General features: G+C 40.2%; 1 long non-coding RNA gene across 1 annotated transcript; it reads right to left on the bottom strand.

Moving 5' to 3' along the window:
* Window positions 1-104: 104 nt before the first annotated feature.
* LOC148116435 (uncharacterized) lies at window positions 105-5,132 on the bottom strand. The gene is made up of 3 exons (XR_015729358.1): window positions 5,001-5,132; window positions 4,671-4,746; window positions 105-2,625 (listed from the first exon to the last, which is right to left on the bottom strand). It is a non-coding gene; the product is annotated as an uncharacterized LOC148116435 (long non-coding RNA).
* Between the last annotated feature and the right edge of the window lie 14,649 nt (window positions 5,133-19,781).

Here is a 19,781-nt window from a genome sequence, read left to right on the forward strand (position 1 = left end):
AACAGCCCAGTCGGAACCCAAGTGCAGCCGTCTCTGACCATGGAAACCGAGACGCCTGGGGTGCCCGCCTCAGTGACCGAAGCGGAAAGAGATGAGTGTGACACTGTTTTCAACAATCTTTAATCCTCACTAGACAAATGCTACTTGCCTTTGTTAATTATTGACTGGGCATTATATAGCCATACGTCTACTGCAAATGGAAGCAGTCACGGGTCTAATACAGCGTTGAGGTCCAAGACCATTATCAGCATCTTTTGGCAGGGGTTCTGCAAAAATTGGCTTTAATGCCAATGCGCACATTGTCAGTCCACATTAAAGAGATGGGCCACATTAGGAAACAGATAGTACAATAGAGTATTATTGTATCTGAAGCCATCTCTGCTCCTCTACAAATATGTAATAGAGATGCACAAGGTCAACAGATTTTTTTTTTTTTAATACAGAAATCTCTTGGTCTAGTGGCTAAAGACACCAGGCTAGAAAGGCAGACACTGTGACTTCCAGTCCCATCTTAGCCATGAAAGCCAGCTGGGTAACCTTGGTGTGGTTGTGGGGGGAAAATATGAGAATGGTGTGGGTTATGTATGCTACCTTCACTTATTTTAAAAATAATAGAGGCAGGATATAAATAAACATGTACTGAAAATACTTGTTTGAATATCAACTTCGCACTGAGAATATATCCAAAATTGAAATTTAGATGTAGTTATCTAAATGCTGAATATCGAGTGTCAAAAGTTAGTGAATATGCTCTAGGCTGTAATCTTAAAATAAATGATAACTAAGGCTTAAGGATTGCAGAGGTTCTGGGGAAGTCTGACTAATAAAACCTCCTTGGACTGAGCATGAGTGTCTGCTGTTTTTTCTCCAAACAACAGAGTAGAATGAGAGATGGAGGGGAGACAGCATTCTGCTGTCTAAACTGACCCAAACAGCTTCAGTACACTGGTTTAGTCAGTCACGAACATCCCACTGCTGCTTTGTGGAGGTCAAACACATCTGCTATACATATTCAAGAGAATTGGCAACACAGTGGGCTGTACAATTAGCATGTACAGAAATTTAACTGCTCCCTAATATATGTGAGATGTGAAGAAACTGCTGTGCCAGAGGAACTGAGCCAGGCTCTCAGTTGGAGGAACAAATGGGTAGCCTGTGTTATTGAGAAATCTCATTTTTGGAAAGAAAATCCACATCTTGTAGCAAGTTTGTGGGAAGAAAATTGGCTGAAATTATCACTGTGTGTGGCCACAGAAGTGATTTTCAGAAGCATATGCTAAGCTTTTCCGTATGCGAACATAATTTGTGTAAAAATAGAGATTGGTACTTCTTGTCAACAATCTGGTTTTTACCAACAATTTGAGAGTGTTTAATATATGCTTACATATGACTAATGTAATAGATACCCAGACATGCAGCTCCTATGTAACAGGTGTGGCATCTTCTATTGGACAGTCTGGATAATGCAACCTGCTGCTTTATATGTTATTACCTTTCCTTAATGTTCTGTTGCATAATATTTTAAGAATCTTTAGAGATGTAGATTAATACACCGCTTTAGATAGATGGGGGGAGGGGAGAGACTTTACATTTGAGCACCAGGTAACAATATACAACAAATGGAGCATTACAGAGCTTGGAGACCATCCTCATCTTCTATTTAGTGTTTACTGAAAGATCAAAAGCTCTGCAATAGTTTTACTGGTATGTTGTTTCTACATAATAATCCCTATTCATGTTTAATAGAATTTTTCTTATGGACTGTGGCATTCATTCTCAGGGTCATCAGTATAGTTTCAGCATTAGTTTTGTAGTCCTTCCATGCCAAAACCGTTAAAACATTTTAATGAGTTCAGTTCTACTTTCATGAGCTGGTCTGAAGTCTGAAATTGCGAAGGGTTATTTGTACTTGGATTTCAGCTGTGGAAGAGAGTTTTGTAGGCATGGAGTGGTTTCTGTTTCCCTACAAAAATACTGCAATGATTTATTGTAACATAATGGTGTATTTCCTTACAAAAAAGAAATGTTCAAGTCCAGGTCAGTTCTTGGTGACTTCACAAACATGTTCATGAAAAAGCATAACAAACTTCCACACAAGCTTAGAAGGGCTGTGGACATCATTATTACTTTTTCTTTGCTCTCTTGGTAAACTCCTTTGCAGAACAGTTATAAAGTAGTCTTAAACTGAGAGATGCAGGGTTATGTAATGACAATCTCAGTCACAGCTGAGAAGCTACTGCGCTAGCTCCTCCCAATGCTGGCACCAGTCACGTTCTCTATATTTTTACATACTGGATCTGGCTGTGTGCATGTGTGTGGATCTAATAACAGAAGGAATGTGTAAACATAAACATGCATACATCCTTAAATTGCTTTCAGACTCAGACTTATGCAGCTCAGCTTCTTGGTTTTGAGAGCTGGTGCTTCTGTATGACATGGGCAGCTGACACCAAACGAAGGGCACCAGTAAGCCACCAGCAGTGGCACAGCCAAGCTCCAGGCCTCAGCCTTTTTCAGAAGAGAGGCGTGTCTCTGCTTGGCCCTCTGGCTCTTTCTTCCAAATGGTGGCCATTCTTGCAAATGGCCAGCAAAGAGTTAAGGGCCGCTGGTTCCAAGGTGAAAAAGCTGGAAGGGAGAAGGCAGGCAGTCACGCAAGGGTGGGGGGGCGGCTTCTCACGGCATTGCTGCAGTAGCCCTGCTATCCATCTTGTCACAATCCAGGCCCTCATGTCAGGAATAATCTCCACCGACAGTGGATTAATCTTCCCTCACACACAGACATACACACGCAACTCCCGAGGGTGAAAACAGGAAAGCACCAGAAGCAGGGAGGGGTGGAAGAACAGCTCTTTCCTCCTTTGGCTCTGAATCCTTCTGAAGTAACAGTTAGTAATGATGCTTGGGGGTTTTTTATGCTGTTTTTTTTTTAAAAAAATAGTTTCTCCTTTCCTTGGCAGGTCGTCTTTTTCTTTGGCAAGATATCCAAGCCTCTATACTGACCCATAAATACATTGAGGGAAATTCATTAGAGGCATGGGGAGGTCCTTATGGACCAAGCTGGCACTCCTTTTTGCTGGAAGCTACCAGCAGGTGTTCAACAATCCAGTGAAAAGCTTGTTCTCTGTAGCTATTTGGAATGATAGGAGGATGTTGCCTTTTAAGTGAAGTGCCTACATTATTCTTTGCTTGGATATGGACATTTGGTCCTTCTCAACAACCTGGACTACAAATCCCAACACTGCTTAACAGCATGATCAAGGAGAAAGGACTAGGGCAGGGGTGGGCAATTGTGACCCTTTTACAACCTGTGGACTTTAACTCCCAAGCTGGCTCAGGAATTCTGGGAGTTGAAGTCCACAGGTTGTAAAAGGGCCACAGTTGCCCACCCCTGGACTAGGGTTTCATCTGGAAATGGTGAGAAACTGCAGCTGATTTTTGCAGTTGCAGGTTCCCTTGTGTCAGGGAATACTCCAGGGACACACAGGCTGCAACCCCTGTTTTACAGAGGCAGAGCTTTAATAAGTATGCCAACTTAGTACTGAAAAAGTATATCCAGAATAATTTTCAAAAGACTTGAGACCATTCTCTTCCTCTAGGATTTGCCAAAGGGGTCAGATCAGATGGACTTTTTTTTTTTTTTATGTCTGGGAGTTATTTATTGCTGAAGATAAATGAATACACTCCTATCCCATCTCTAAGAAAGGCAACTTCTGGAATAACTACCGGTATATGTAAGTATGGAATTGATCAAATTTGGATTTGAATTTCTGTGTCTTTAACAATATTTGAGAAATCAAACCCTTTTTTTTCTTTTGAATGTACTCTGCATCATTAGGTTGCAAAAATGCAGATGTTCTCAAGATAGCAACAAAGGGAATGAAGTCAGAGCTGAAGAAGCTTCTTGGATAAGAAAACGAAATGTCTTCAAAGAAAATGTCTTCAAGTACCAGGGCCTGGTAGCTCAGCAGACTGATAGCATTGTGATTAACACCAGCTGTCTGCAATTACTGTAAGTTCGAATCTCACCAGGCTCAAGGTTGACTCAGCCTTCCATCCTTTTTAAGGTAGGTAAATTGAGGATCCAGTTTGTGAGGGCAATAAGCTGACTTTGTATGAATATACAAAAGTATGAAGGCTATTGCTTAATGCATTGTAAGCCGCCCTGAGTCTCTGGAGAAGGACGGCATATAAATCAAATTAAAAACAAAAACAAAAACCAGAAAGTCCAGTTGCCTCTAGGAAAAGCACCTTTGGGACAACCATGACCTGGATGACTGAGAATCTCCATAGACATTTAGCAAAGCTCTTCTTTGCTTTCTAGAGACAATTACGCTATCCCATCTTTACGGCAGATAAGTGTATCTCTGCGAGATTTAAAAGTAACCATCACAGGAATCTCTGTGGTTGCTAGGAACTGAAAACAGCCTGATGGCACATAATCCATCACAGGAACCAGGACTTTGATATTATCAATTGAATAGGTATGTATCCTTTTTAAGTGGGGGAGGCCAGCCAGCAGTACAAAGGATGGAGGGATAGGCATCTGAGGAGGCAAATTTGAAAGAATGGAATCCAACTATTTATGAGAGTAGCCCGGAATGTTTAGAAATGATTAGTTGTCTGTTTTGTTAATGCTGCAAGGCTAAAAATTATGGTGAGAGCACACTTACCTAATATGGATGGCACCCCATTGGTTCAGGAAGTTGCCGGAAGGCAGAAAAATTTGCAATGTTGTTAAGTTAAAATCTGCAAAATACAGGAAAAAGAATCTCCAGAGATGGTAGGTAAATAGAGGCACAGATTTGGGGAAGAGATAGGAAGCTCTTCCTAGACTTGCTGGCTCCAGGTTAACAATAAAGTAGCCCTCAAAGACCAGGGTGTGGGAGGGGGGACCAAACTGGTGTTATGGTGGACACGGAAAGCTGGCTCTGAAGTATATATAAGGCCACAACTTTAGGTGTGGAAGGCAGAAGGAAATAAGAAACAGTCTCTGGACTCACCAGGCTGTGAAGGTTGGGAATCACACGATGCCTAGTCTGGATTGTATGGTGGATGGAAGAGATCCAACTTCACTGATGCCTCTTGATGTCTCCATAATGTATGAATCCTAGTACCGTTTCCCTGAAAATAAGACATCCCCTGATAATAAGCCCAATCGGGCTTTTGAACACATGTGTTAAAATAAGCCCCACCTGAAAATAAGCACTAGTGAAGGGATGAGCATGGCCAGCACAGGAGGCAGCCCTCCGTTCCCCGGTCAGCTAATGGCAGCTGGGCCCCTTAATTGCAAACCGTGGATCAGATGAGCTGATCGGGAACTGCTTCTCGTTCTATCTCTCCCCAGCATTCTTGGCGGGGTTTGGAAGCTACAGAGGCGGAGTTGGGGGGAGAGAAAGAAAGGCTTCTGCTTTGGGCTGCATGCAAGGAAAGCAGCAGAAGTCTTTCTTTCTCTCTCCCCAACTCTGCCTCTGTAGCTTCCAAACCCCGGCTGGAAGCCACTGGAAGCAGAGAACTGCCAGTCAGGCCAGCCGCCAGCTGCTGAGTCTTCTGGCTGGTTGGCCTAGAACACTGTGGGGCCCCTCCAGCCAGGCACCCTTCTTCGCTTTGCTTCGCACTCTATGGTGACTTTTGCTGGAGGCACCTGGCTGGGGTTCCTCGCCATCCCTTTTTCCCACCCACTTCCTCAGTGTTGGGATCGTGGCGGCAGCCTTGGCCCTGCAGGGGGAGCTGGCCCAGTCCCAGACCCCAGGCAGGTGCTGGTGGTGGCCACCAGTGGCAGCGGCTTGAGCTTCTCAAGGACCTGGTGCTCACCGGCTTCGCCCACATCAACGTGGTGAGGCCTGGGAGGTGAGCAGGGGAGGCAGGCATTCGCACAGCTTGGCACCTTTGGGCTGCTCACATTCCACACACCCCCCCACAGAGGGACCATCTCTCTGCTGGACTCCTGGCTGTGAGTGCACAGGCCTCCTGGCGGACTCTCTAAAGGGAAGGCTCGGTTGGTCTCAGACCGTTGTGGGCAATGCCATTCGTGCACTACTGAAAGGTTGTGATCCTGGGACACCACTCAGTCAGTGAGTGGCGCTCTGCCCAGCCGGAGGGGGGAAACACAGTATTGTTAATTTCCCTCTAGTGTTTATGAATTTTATGTTGTTTCAAAGTCTTGAGTGCTTGCATGCATTGTGCTGAGTTAATAGTTTAAGGATATCAATGTGAGCAATACTACCTATATCCCAAAGCACCTATCTGAATTTTTCTGCCTAATTTCGATTCTCTCCCCCACCCTCTACAACAGGGGTGCTTAAATCTGGCCCACGGAGCCAGCCTGGAAATAGCAAAGGACCAGACTGCAGTGCCTTTGGTAGCCAAAACAGGGTGTGGAGGGCCACAGGTGAGCCCCTGTACCCCGTTTTCATCCTGGACAGCCTCCTGCCTCCTCCATTTGGCTGGCAGAGTGCTGCAGGAAGCCGTACAGGCCGAAAACGGGCCCTGGGGGGGGCGTGCACGACCTCCCCACGCCTTGTTTTGGCCGGTAGCAGGCGTCCATCCCATCTCTGGCTGGCCCATGGAGAACTACAATGCTGATCCGGCCCTTGAAGAAATCCAGTTTGACACTCCTGCTCTACACACACACAACTGAACCTTTGTAATGATTCCAGACTGACACTTGGTTTGTGCTCATAATGATAAGCCCACGTTTTGTTGGTTGTCACAATGCAATGAAGAAATTACTTTAATTCTGGTAGCATGACAATAATTGCTGACAAATATCAACTTTAGAAGCTTTCTTTTCTACTATCAGCAAGCAAAGAACATCTTGCACAAATTTTCCAATATTAAGCAACATCAATAATGCAACCCACTTGTTTCTGTGAAATGCCAAGTTTGGCAGCAATTTGCCTTTGAACAATCTATTAACTTCTTCATTTGTTTATCAGTCTTACGTGAAAGTCATTGGTTGCTGTTACAGGTCATCCACTTTGTTCTTGATTTCACAATCAACTCTTCCTGGTTCACCATATTTTACATTTTTTGACCACCAACACAAAGTACTCATGTCAACACATTTATTACCATAAACAACCTCACTTTCAACTGGAATGAATTGAACGATGAAGGAATTCATCAGCAGTCAACAATTCAATCATGGTATGTTGCTTAAAGTGCACCGATCCATGCTCACCAGGGTGGATTTGATTTAAATCGAGTTGATTTAAATCACAATTTAAATCATGATTTAAATCACTAGTAAAAAGGCTTGATTTAAATCAACTCGATTTAAATCATAATTTTTAAAGAGCAACTGTTATCTCTGCTATTCCTTTGACGCACTGTTGACTCACCGATAGTCCCAGTGTTGCAGAATATACAGCCTCATGCTACATAACTAAGCTCCATTTCATGCTGAATAAACTAAATTATTTATGTATCTTAAATAGAAGACTATCTTACGATAGATTTTTACCCCAAAAGTTTTTTATTAAAATAAATTCGATAAAAATCAAAAAAATCCAATTTAAATTAAAAAAAATTGATTTTTTTAAAAAAATCATTGATTTTTATCCACCCTGATGCTCACTGAAAACTTCCATTTCACAAACACTAGCAATACAGCTTTTTGTCATAGTAATTTCCTGACAACTGAAATTAAAAAGCAGAAAAAAAGTCAGAATTTCTAAATTATCAGTTTTGCCAAGTGTTAGAAACTTAGAGGTATTACTTTTCGTTCAGCCCTTGCATTTTCTCAGTTTCGCTATAGAGACCAATGTTTTAATGATTCCATTTCATTGCTAAATTGGAGCCTGATCACACATCTTCCTGCTGCCATTTGTTTTTGAGCACTCATGACATTAATGAACATTTTAATGGATTCTTAGTTCCCTTTTGGGCAAAGTCTAAAGAGAATAAGAAGGATGAAATATAACTTCCATTTTCCCTTGTGTTGGAAGCAGTGACTATTGCTCTTAAATTTGTCATGTACAAGATTTGTTATTCCTTCTTACTTTGTTAAAATTACTTTCATCTGTCCAGATTTCCAAGTAGCAATAGCATATACACTAATTCATTATCCCTTTGCATTTAAAAAAAAATTCACAGGGTGGAGGCACTAACCCTCCAGCCAATATTCTATAATAATTACAGTTATCTGTTTACAATTATTAATAGATATGACCATAAGATTCCATAAATGTATTGCCCATCTTTTTTCTTTATTTTAAAAACGCTACAGAATTCTCTTTTGCATTGAATAATTTGTAAAAGGGCAGTTTTTGGAATCTGAAGGTACTATTTGCTTTGCTGGGGTAAATACAGATTTTTGTTTTGTATCTGTATGATCCATGCCTATCATTAAATTAATACCAGTTTTAGAGGAGAGAATATATAGATGTGAAAATATTGAAAAAATATAGGTAGCCCTCCCAAAGGTGGTTTTTCAAAAGGCAATTGGACTTCGTTTTTCCTTGAAGACTTTTCACTTCTCATCCAAGAAGCTTTTTTCAATTCAGTCACTCAGAACTGAAGAAGCTTCTTAAATGAGAAGCAAAACATCTTCAAGGAGAAACAAAGTCCAGTTGCCTTTTGAAAAAGCACCTTTGCAATAACCATGACCTGGGTGACCGAGAATCTCCATAGACATATAGGTGGCCCTCTTTAATGACCATTTATTCAATGATTGAACTTGTGATTTTGACAGTTTATTTATTATTTATTTATTTATTATTTATTAATTAGACTTCTATACTGCCCTTCTCCTGAAGGACTCAGGGCGGTGTACAGCCGTATTAAAATGCATAGACTTACAAAATTTAAAACCCATTAAAATCAAATATATAGAATTTGGCTAAAAAATTAAAAACACACCTACACCCCTTATAAAATTCCTATTAGGCCAGTCCGGCTTGCTGGAACAGAAGGGTCTTCAGGGCGCGGCGAAAGGTACGCAGGTCGGGGCTAAGTTCCTCAACATTCCATCCATCAGAGCTCCCATAGTCATTGGCAACCAGCCTGGACTTCCAACCTTTGCAGCATCCTGAAATGGTTCTCTGAAAACCAAGAGGTCCTCTGGTATCCATGGACACCTGAGATTTCTTACAGGCATGATACAATCCAATCCAATGTGATTATCACTTGCTCATTCCAAGAGGAGACTAACGCCTCAGTCAAGCCATGCAACAGGGCATGGGAACAACTCGAAGCTAACTCTGAAACACATCTGGTTCATCGGGAATCTGGGGTTGACTGATCAAATAAGCCTTTCCTCCTTGAGGCAGGAGCAGCCACAGAGAATATCAAGCTTAACAGAGAATTGTCTGTCCATGGTAACATTCCCAACTCCAGACCACAGTGCCACTACCTAAGACAAAACCCAGAACTATTGTGTGACTCCCCACTGTCAAAAACCTGCATTAAATTTGATGGCTGTGTAGTACCGTGTTTTCCTGAAAATAAGAACCTGTCTTATATTTTTTTGAACCCCGAAATAAGCACTTGGCCTTGGTCTTATTATTTTGGGATGTGTGGAGCAAGATGGGACTCCTTTTGCCGTCTTACCTGATTTCCAGCTCTGCATTTAAATATTTTCAGGGAGGGCTTATTTTTAGGGAGAGGCTTATTTTAGTGCATGCACTCAAAGCCCAATTGGGCTTATTATCAGGGGATGTCTTATTTTCGGGGAAACCGGGTAGCCATGATCACAGTAGAATGTGGATATACATTAAGATGAAGAGATGAACCAGAATTCTCATTCTGAAAACCATTTATGAGAAGAAATTATTGTAAAGGATGAGTTTAGAAAAACAGAATAATTCAGAATAAGGGGCTGTACAGTAATAATGCAAGCAAATGTATAATAATGGCACAACTGGAAAAGACAGCCAATTTTCAAGACATTAACAGTTTTAGATATGCAGATGAATACATATTATTAGTTGATAATAAAAATGAGAAGAGTGCATCATGATTGTAAAAAACAGAAAGTGACAAATGTTAAATATTAAAGAAAAATAATGGCAGGCAGCATGCTTAGTGAGTTTACAGTAAGTTGCTGGCAAAGGAGTATTTTAGGTTTTTTTTTAACAGAGACACTACTCGGGTATAATCCTATCTAGGTCTTCAGCCACTCTTGTATTCTAGGGTGCAATTAAAACCCCAGCAGCGCTGTTCATTATAGCCTCAAGAAAAAACTCCAAGCACCCGCTGGAAATCAGAAGAATCCATTACATGCCTAGAGTAGACCGATCTACAAGGCAAATGCTATCTGTGGATATTCATTGCACTGATTAAGGGAGCCAGAAAGTGATCTTGCCATAGCATAAGATAAAAGATAGTGCCCGCCATTTTTAGACTGCATCTACTCAAGAGTATAATCCAATTGTAATAGGTGGCCCTATATGTGATTCAGGCCCAATTCCCTTGGACATGGTGGTTATGAATTCAAACTGATTGTCCGTCCGTCCCCCACTCCTGCTCTGAGAAGTTAGATGAAAGTCCTCCAGTACTTTTGGGATACTTGGCTTCAAATCCTAGGGCAAAGGCCAGGACTCAGATAGGGACCCTCCTGAGCAGCACAGTGGATAGTACAACAGTAGCCCCAACTTGTCACTCCATGAACTGTTGCAAAAAAATTATCACGATTTTGTATGATAGGAGGCATATGTTTGAAACTGTGAAAAGACTGGCATCATTTTAGTTTACTCATGCTTGTTTCCTGGCCGATTGAACATGTAGGTCTGTAGCCAGTTATAACCACATTGCTGTATTCTTTTCAGACATGTGATTTTGTCTAAAAGTATGGTTTTCTCCTGAAGAAAGATGTGTATGTTTATGGATCATTATGCTTATGCCAATTCTGTATTTCTTCTCTATTTGTCATACTATCTGGATTGAGTCAGTTTTAATGAACATTGAGCCCTTGCGCCCGTTCAGAGTTTTGTAAGCAAAGAGAGGCTTGTTCTGACGCTGTATATTCCAATGCCCCTTGTTTATCAGACCCAAAGAAGCTGTATTTAAATCACCAAACCCATGCAAACACCTCCTGATTGATATCCTACATCCTTCTACAGATAGTCCTGAACTTACCAGCAGCCACTCGGTGACCATTCAAAGTTTTGGACCTCCAGAGAGCTACTTACAACCTGGTTTTGAAATTCTGAAGGCTCTCCACACTCACGTAATCACGTTTTAGTCATTTGGTAACCAGCCCACATTTACGGCCATTGCAGGGTCCCACCGTCATGTGACCAGAATTTACATTTTTTTTGCCAAAAATCAACATTTACTTCTGATTTCTGGCAAAAATAGCAGAATAACAGAATAATAGAATGACGAGTTGGAAGGACCTTGAAGGTCTTTTAATCCAAACCCTTGGTCAGGCAGGAAGCCCTATACCATTTCAGACAAATGGTTGTCCAATCTAGCCATTATAGGTACAATGTATTTTTTGCCAGAAATGAGAGTTTCTTTAATGACCACAATCATCACAATCATCACTTAACAATCATCACAAAAGAGTACATAAAATCCACTATCATATGGTGACTTGCTGAACAACTGGTCACACGTCAATGACTTCCTGTATAACCAATTTATGAACGTATCATAACAGGGTTGGGAAAAAAAAGATAACCATTAGCCGGCAGGAAAGAATTTGAGGGTTATGCATCCTTTCCTGCCATTTAGTAGTCACCTGGATTTTTGCAAGCCCCCATGGTAAGCCTTATTTTTTTAGTGTGAGTGTTTGTGTGTGTGCACATAGACAATGTAGCAATGCCTCTGAATTACAGTGTTGGCTAAAACTGGGAGAACACTTTGAAGTACAAAAAGAAGATGCCATTCAGTGGAGAGACTAATAATACAGCTAAATACTTTGGACACTTAATGGAAATCACTGAAACATATCATGATGATTGGTAAAATTGAAAGCAGCTGGAAAAAAGCCAACAGAAGACAAGGGGATCTTAAAGGGATAAGATCCTTTTATTGCTGACAATTAGATAGATACTAATGATGACAAAAGCATGAACATCTAAGAAGACAAAGAAGCAGTTATCGACAGACAATTCTGGCCAAAAGATGCCGCCTGGTGCACAAACAACTACCAACAGCAACTGTTACATGCACTGTGTTCTGATAACATACCAAGTCTTGGATTCCTTAACCATAGTTGATTAAGAAAAACCACCACTGACTGGGTTCACATTTAATGCACCACATACTTTGGTTACAAATGACCAAGCTTGCACAATATAGCAATATGCAAACAACATTCAGGCTTTCTTAGTTGTGTGAACCAAGCCACAGAGAGGTTCCCAGAAGGTAATGCTTGCCCTCAAGCAGGGCATCTATTCAAACATTGATACTCTTACCCTGTGCCCCTAACCAAACACATATGTTAATGCAAAAATGAGTGTAAAGCAGTTTCTTAAACATACACTATTTTTCTTACTTTGAAAAATGGAAAAAAGAAAGGCAAGTGGTAATTGATGTTTTATTCTTCAACCCTCCTGTTTATGGCTTGATAGCATCATCCCTCAGCTTGTTTACTCAGAAACAAGTTGCAAGGAATCGACTTGGATAATATGCTAATGTCTTAGACCAAAATATGCCCACACATGTTTTTTTCCTCTCCTGGGAGACATGGCCAGGAAACAGCCATCAATCATTCATTTTTAGCTTCTCTGTCATCAGAACTCAGCATTGAATACTTCCAGCTAAAAGGGCCAAAGTTTAAATCATGAACTAACCTACTGAAAAATCACTCTGGTTTATGGGAGCCTTCCTGACCTCCGTTTTCACTGGCAGAGGGTTGCAGGAGGCTATCACAGCTGAAAACAGCAGAGCACTCAGGCTACCACAAGTACCCCAACATGTTGAGCTGGCCACGCCCCCCCCAAGGTCAAACACAACCCTGATGCAGCCCTTAATGAAATCGAGTTTGACACCCCTGACCTAGTACATGAAAAAACCCAAAATATAGAAATTACTTTTGAGTTTATATTCATTTTACTATCTTGAATGATTTAGATAAAGCCACTTCAGTGGTGGGTTGCTCCTGGTTTGCACCGGTTCGCAAGAACCGGTAGTAAAAATTTGTAGTAGTTCAGAGAACCGGTAATAACATTGGCTGGCCACACCCCCGAACCGGTCGCCAAACCCGTCGCCACTCACTTACCCCACCCACCTCATCAGAGGCTTTTTTTTTTTAACTTTTAAAAGCATTTTTTTTTATATAACCTCTTCGGCTGATCCTGGCGTGGCTCAGCTGGGATCATCAGAGACTTCTGAAATCATTTTTTCTGCAACCTCTTAAGGTTGTAGAAAAAATGCTTTTAAAAGTAAAAAAAAAAAAAAGTTGGCCACGCCATCACATTACCCCCCCCCACCAAGCCACGCCCACAGAACCAGTAGTAAAAAGTTTTAGAACCCACCCCTGAGCAACTTCCATCTATAGGCCCAGGAGAATACCTTAATCCCAATGTTTTAAATTTGTAAGGGTTTTTTAAAAAACTCATTTATTTACAATCAAAAATCTTCTAGACAGTTGTAGAATTGGCTCTTCTGTGAAGCATAAACTGACAGCACCTCCCTTCCCCTGCCCCAAATTAAATCTAACCAAGAAGAGTTTCTTCACAGAAATGGAGGAAACAGATCTGAGTCAGAATTTCAATGTGTGATCATTAGAGACTAGTTTGGGTTTATTTAATGCTAACATCTGGCTGAAAAAAATCTGACTCACTTTTTGCTGCCCAGATATGGTAGCTTTGGGATTATTGGTTGATTAATGGGAGGCATAGCAAACTTTATCCAGGAAAGAAAATGGTAAATTAAAGCCATATGTTCTAGAAAGAAGTTGATTTTAAAAGGCTCCTTCCTAATTCGAGACACCATGTAGCAGTTGGAAATATATTGCCAATATGAACAATCATTACTATTGGTTTTATTATTGGATGTTAAAGATGAGCAGAAGAGAAGCTGTCAGGCTGGCTACCTTGCAGACTTGTAATGAGAATGTCATGTGCTGACTTTAAGAGACACAGCTTCTACATAAAAAAAGAAGAGACTCACTGTTGCCCAGATGCCACTTTATTCTGGGAGCGATTAAGGTGAACATTTTATAGGATTTGCCCAGCGACATCTATGCCCCAAGACTTTGTGGGGGGAACCATCTGAAACCCGGGCCAGTGAAGAGAGGCTCTTAAGGCTTTGTGGGGAATGGCAAAGGACCATGTGGCAATGTGCAAGTCAGAGTGCAAAGTAGTTGGCAGAGCTAGGATTTCCCCTTGGTCATTTGGGCATAGGGGGGAAGCCTTTGGTTTTGCTTTGGTGGGTTGCTAACAAGAGTTATTGAATTGCCATGAATTGTGCCAGCAGTACAGTACAGGAACAATTACATTCTGTCCTGGAAAGAATATTCATCTAATTTAATGAAAAGGACAACTAGGGGTGACATGATAGCAGTGTTCCAATATTTAAGGGGCTGCCACAAAGTAGAGAGGGTCAGTCTATTCTCCAAAGCACCTGAAGGCAGGACAAGAAGGAATGGATGGAAACTAATCAAGGAGAGAACCAACCTAAAACTAAGGAGAAATTTCCTGACAGTTAGAATAATTAATCAGTGGAACAATTTGCCTCCAGAAGTTATGGTACTAATAATACCCTGAAATGGTATATAGGGTTTCCTGCCTGAGCTGGGTGTTGGACTAGAAGACCTTCAAGGTCCCTTCTAACTCTGTTATTCTTTCCCATCTAAATTTTTTTCAGCCAGTTCTCCTCTTCAAATAATATCTTTCATTCCTTTATCCTCTATTATCTTGCTCCTCTTCTGTGCCTCCATTCATTTCTTCCTTGTCCTGATTTTAATTCCCTATATCTTATTTCAAGAAGAGTCTGGGCATTTGACTTCATAGAGCCACTGGTACCAAATTGCAGGAATCGCCCTTCCAGGAAGCAGGTGGCAGCACCTTGATAGACAGGATAGACATAAGTGCAATGTCGGCCTCACCCTCACTCTGTAAAGCAGCCCACTGCACTGGGTGCAATTGATTGAGATTCCATTCCCAGCTTTCTTGGTTTCTGTCCCTGAGATGCGAATGGTGCTTGTTTGTCTCAGGCAGAAAAATATTTTGGACCAATTCCTGACAAATCCAGACCATGATGAATTACCATTGGCTTCTCGACTGCCTGCCTGACCACCTCCTCCTGGCCAATTTCAGCTAGAGTCCCTCCTGGGTCAGGGTCCTTTTTCACAGCCAGCTCTGCACGCAATGCTTGGAGGCAGGAGAGCTCCCCAATGCACGCACACTCTCGGAAGAGAAATACATGGGGGCAGAACTCCAAACTCTCCCCCCCCCTTTCTCTTGCTCCCAGGCAGAATTGGCAGGAATTAAGAATAGCAGTGCTTTGCAGCCTGGAATGGATTGGATTACACTGGAACAGGCTGACAGTTAGCAAGTGGAACACTTCTCGCAGAGCTGGGATACTGGTTTGCATGCATAACCTTTGCACAAGAATCCAATTTCCCTTCAGTTCCTTTAAAATGCTACGGCTTGTCCATGTTTATTAGTTATGAGGAGGCTGATGACATACACCTTTATTGCTTCTTATGTATCATTTCAAGAATGCTGCTGATACTCTGGTATGCTACCTAATGGGCAAGATGGGGAACATCTGTACTAAAATTAAAACAGGAGTTTTAAAAATTAAGAAAGGAGTGCTGATGTCCCATAAGAGATTAAATTGGGGATTAAAGTTCTGGCTATTTTCAACAGAATTGTTGCCTCCTGAAAAAGCAGGTTTCAAACAAGATTGGAAAAGAATAGATTGCAATGGCTTCTTGATTCCTTTCCACACCATTCAGTAACAGTATGTTTGTGTGTGCGTCCTTCCATGTAACAAAGTTAACATGTACATTATGTGTTATGTTGCACCTGTGTGTGTTTTACTTGTGCATGGGGAAATACACAGCTGACTTGCATGTGCTCTGCTCTGGGTGCATGACCAGGAGGAAAGGGAATTAAAAATGGAGTAGTCACTGCCCAGTTGCCCTTCTTATAAGAGTCCACTGGAGAAATGTTATTCTGGATTTTCTTTTTCTCCACAGCTGCAGTCATATCCGGCCATTTTCAAACTCAGTCTTTTTTTTTTTTGCTTGTTTTTCCTGCTGTGCCACTTCTGTACTACATTTTGCCTGGTTTAGAAAGATGTATCCTGCTGACTGATTGACAGACAGACAAACTGGATGCCTCTTTCCCCACATTCTGCTATTGCACTGGAGAGAATTTTTTAAAAAAGAAAACAGCTCCAAAACTTTTTATAAGTTTGAGAACTTATAACTTAAATCTTGGAGCTGTCAAACTATTCAAACTCTTATGATGGCTGTCAGATGGCTGGCAAATATCTTTCTCGAATAATAGGATGAACCTATATCCAATGTAATTAAGTTCAATCCTTGTGGTCCTAGGGCCCTGTGACATTCTGATCTAGCACGTTCATTAAAGGCTCATTCACACGAACAGCATGAATGGAGTGCAGTCCATGTAGAACAGTGTGGAAATTAACTCAGAGAATCTATTTCTTATGCTAGGAAAAATCCCTTTTCTCTTTAAAGCTGACAGCAAATCTTTCTCTCCAGGAAGTTATTTTTTAATATGTGAACTAATAAACTGTCTTGGAGAATAAAAACAGGTCAGATTTTCAAGAAGAATTTAGAAGAAGGCTTGGACAGAGACCTCACCCTTGCTTTACCCCAGGTGTCTCAAAGAATTGTAGCAACATAGCTATAGCCAGCTGAGAGAAACCAAAGTGGAAATAAATCCATGTCTGGATTTACAACAAAGCACACCGTTTGAACTCTACTTACACCCTATGAATGCTTATCAAGAGCAGACTGCCTCTTGTTCTAAGAGGGCCAGGACTGCCCTCATGATTATAGTCCAGACATTGTGCTTCTCTTGCAATAAAGAAGTTAAGTAATTGGCAATTAGTTTGCTCCTTTTGTTTAACTATATTGTTTTCCATAAAGCCTTGGGCATAATACATTTGTTAATCTTTAAAGTGCCACAAATTTGTTATTTCAGCCAGAACTAATTTCACATGGCTGTCCTTCTGGAAAATGTAAGTTTAATTACAATTGAGTGTCTATACCATTTTTTCCCTCAGTTTCAGAGGAAACAACCAAATTGCTGCTCCCTTTTTAATCTAAAAAAGCTTTTTCCCCTCTTCTTTTTACTGGGAAACATCAGTGCTGTACTTTCATAGTGCTACTTTTATCTTTTGCTGCCTGTCCTTATCAATACTCTTTACTTAAAAACAATGTTCTGGGTATAAAATGAGAGTGAGGTAGGTAAGTGAGTCTTTCTATCTTTCTGTCAGTCTTTCTGATTCTTTCCCTTTGGACTGGCAAAAAAAAAAAAAAAAGCAAAGCAAAAGAGAAGGAGAAAATGTATAGGAGAATATGTTTTCTCTTAAATGGACAATATTGTACGGGAGAGATCTTTGTGGAAAAGGGCAAATAATCAGTTTGTAATAAATCCTACCTGTAACACTGAATGGGTTCTTTCATTCACTGCTTTCTTCTTTTACTGGCATTGTGAAAACTTGAAACAAATTTAAGGAAACAAACGTTAGCACTGTTGATGAAAATAAATATGACCGATGTAGTTTATTATATAAGTTTTATATTTTAGATTACATTTCTGTTTGATTATGGGTTAAAATTTACTTTTTGATTTCCAGAATATAAAATGTTTAAAGAGAATTTCTATATCTTCTTTCAAAGATATATCCAAGTTTTTTAAAAATGCTTTAATTTATATTTAATTAAAACTAGGCTATTGGAATGGCTATAAAAATGCAGAAGAGACTCTGAACACATACTTTGTCTTAAAATATGGTTGACACTATATGAAGCTCAGAGGCAATGTATAGTGACACTTCTATTATTTATTCTTATTTATTTATTGAAAGGTACAGTATCCCTGTATATGGGGGGTTCATTTAGCTTTCTCTGTAAATATTATTGAAAGACGTTTGCTCTATAAAGCCATAAACTGTTCTATCCTTCTCTTACAATCAATATTAGCACAGCATAACTCTGGTTTCTTCTTCCCAAAAACTTGAAAAGAAGAAAAAAAATCCACAAGCTTAGCATTGCTATATTCATTATTTCAACGATGTTTTATTACTCTGGGAAATGGAATTTTCAGGCTAATAAATCAGATTCATGTACTTAAATTGAAGAACTGTTATCTTGCATTTAAATATATATAGCCATTCATTTTACAACTGTCATCACTAAACCATGCAAATGACTGGTTTCCATCAGTTTTGTTCTGTCTGATTTTATTTTTATAGAGAGGCAACAGAAGACAAGAGTACACACTGAAACACTCCAGTTTAAATTAAACAGCTGTCATGAAAAGGTTCTCTGGGGCCGTTTCTAATGGGTTGTTCCAAGTTAATAACTATCCATTCAAATGGCTACCGAGTGAGGGGTTGCAATTATAAAGACTAAGAGCAAGGCTGTGAAATTAACTGCCTTGTATATAAGTGAAGAGTAAACAATTCAGAGCAATACCTGTTGAAGGGCTCCAGGCAGGAATCTCAATATTCATGGAGAATTCTGCACCGCTCTTATTATTCTTACATTTTTCTTCTTTTTTTCTAGTCTTATAGTTCACTACCTGAATTATAAACAACCCCTAATATAGGAATAAGGGCCACCAATATTTTAATTTTTTTACATCAGTCAATAAGTAGCCACCATTCCTCGACCAAAACATTTTTAAAAAATTATTTTAATTTTTCATTACTATAAAATCTAATATTAACTTCTCTGTGTTGCTTGGAGTTTTCCCTCCATAAACAAAAGCCTGTTTGCTCATTAGAAAAATGAACTGCTAAAACTCAGTGTCTAGTCTTGGCTACATCAAATCAATTGATCTCTTACATGTATTATGTATATGTATGCAGCTTCAGTCACATTGTAGATTTAACTGCATTTGATACTAGTGCTGAGATTCTGTAAATGGATGGTAACTAATCAAGGAGAGAAGCCACCTAGAACTAAGAAAAAATTTCCTGGCAGTTTTGAAGAGGAGATTGGACAACCATTTGTCTGAAATGGTACCGGTATAGGGTTTCCTGCCTGAGAAGGGGATTGAACTAGAAGACCTTCAAGATCCCATCCAACTATGTTATTCTATTCTAAATGTGATTTGTGCTTTTGATCCTAAGTGAAGAATTTTTGTATATATCATAGTTTCTCCCTTGTTTTGTCTAATCAAAGTTCCTGATTACCAATGTGAAGACCCACAGATTTTTAGGCTGGGTTATTGTGCTTTATTATGGGATTTTACTTTTACCTCACAATGTTGTATGTATAATTAAGCCATGGTTTATGGTGGCCAACCAGCATCTTGTTTGAAACTCACAGAACATCCCACCCTCTAGGCAAATGGACCCCAAATATATATATATATTTAGCAGAAGTTTAAGTGGTGATCTTTCACACATTCTTCATCCATTTTGGGAGTATAACCTTTGACAATTCCACACATAACTCAGTATAGTCCTCAAGCCAATGGTAGAGCTACATTCTGGGCTTAGTGCCATGTGCAAACTCAATCCATTATAACTTAGCAAACAAGCAAGCAAATAGTACATGAATCTTAATGATAAACATGGAACAGCAAGCATTTTTTACACAATCCATTGTATAAGCTGACCAGAACCTTTTTCCTTCCATACAATGAGAATAATATTTCACCAAACAACTTTTCAATTCT

This window comes from Pantherophis guttatus, chromosome 1 (assembly GCF_059756535.1).
Source record: "Pantherophis guttatus breed Tessera chromosome 1, ASM5975653v1, whole genome shotgun sequence".
NCBI classification, from domain to species: domain Eukaryota; kingdom Metazoa; phylum Chordata; class Lepidosauria; order Squamata; family Colubridae; genus Pantherophis; species Pantherophis guttatus.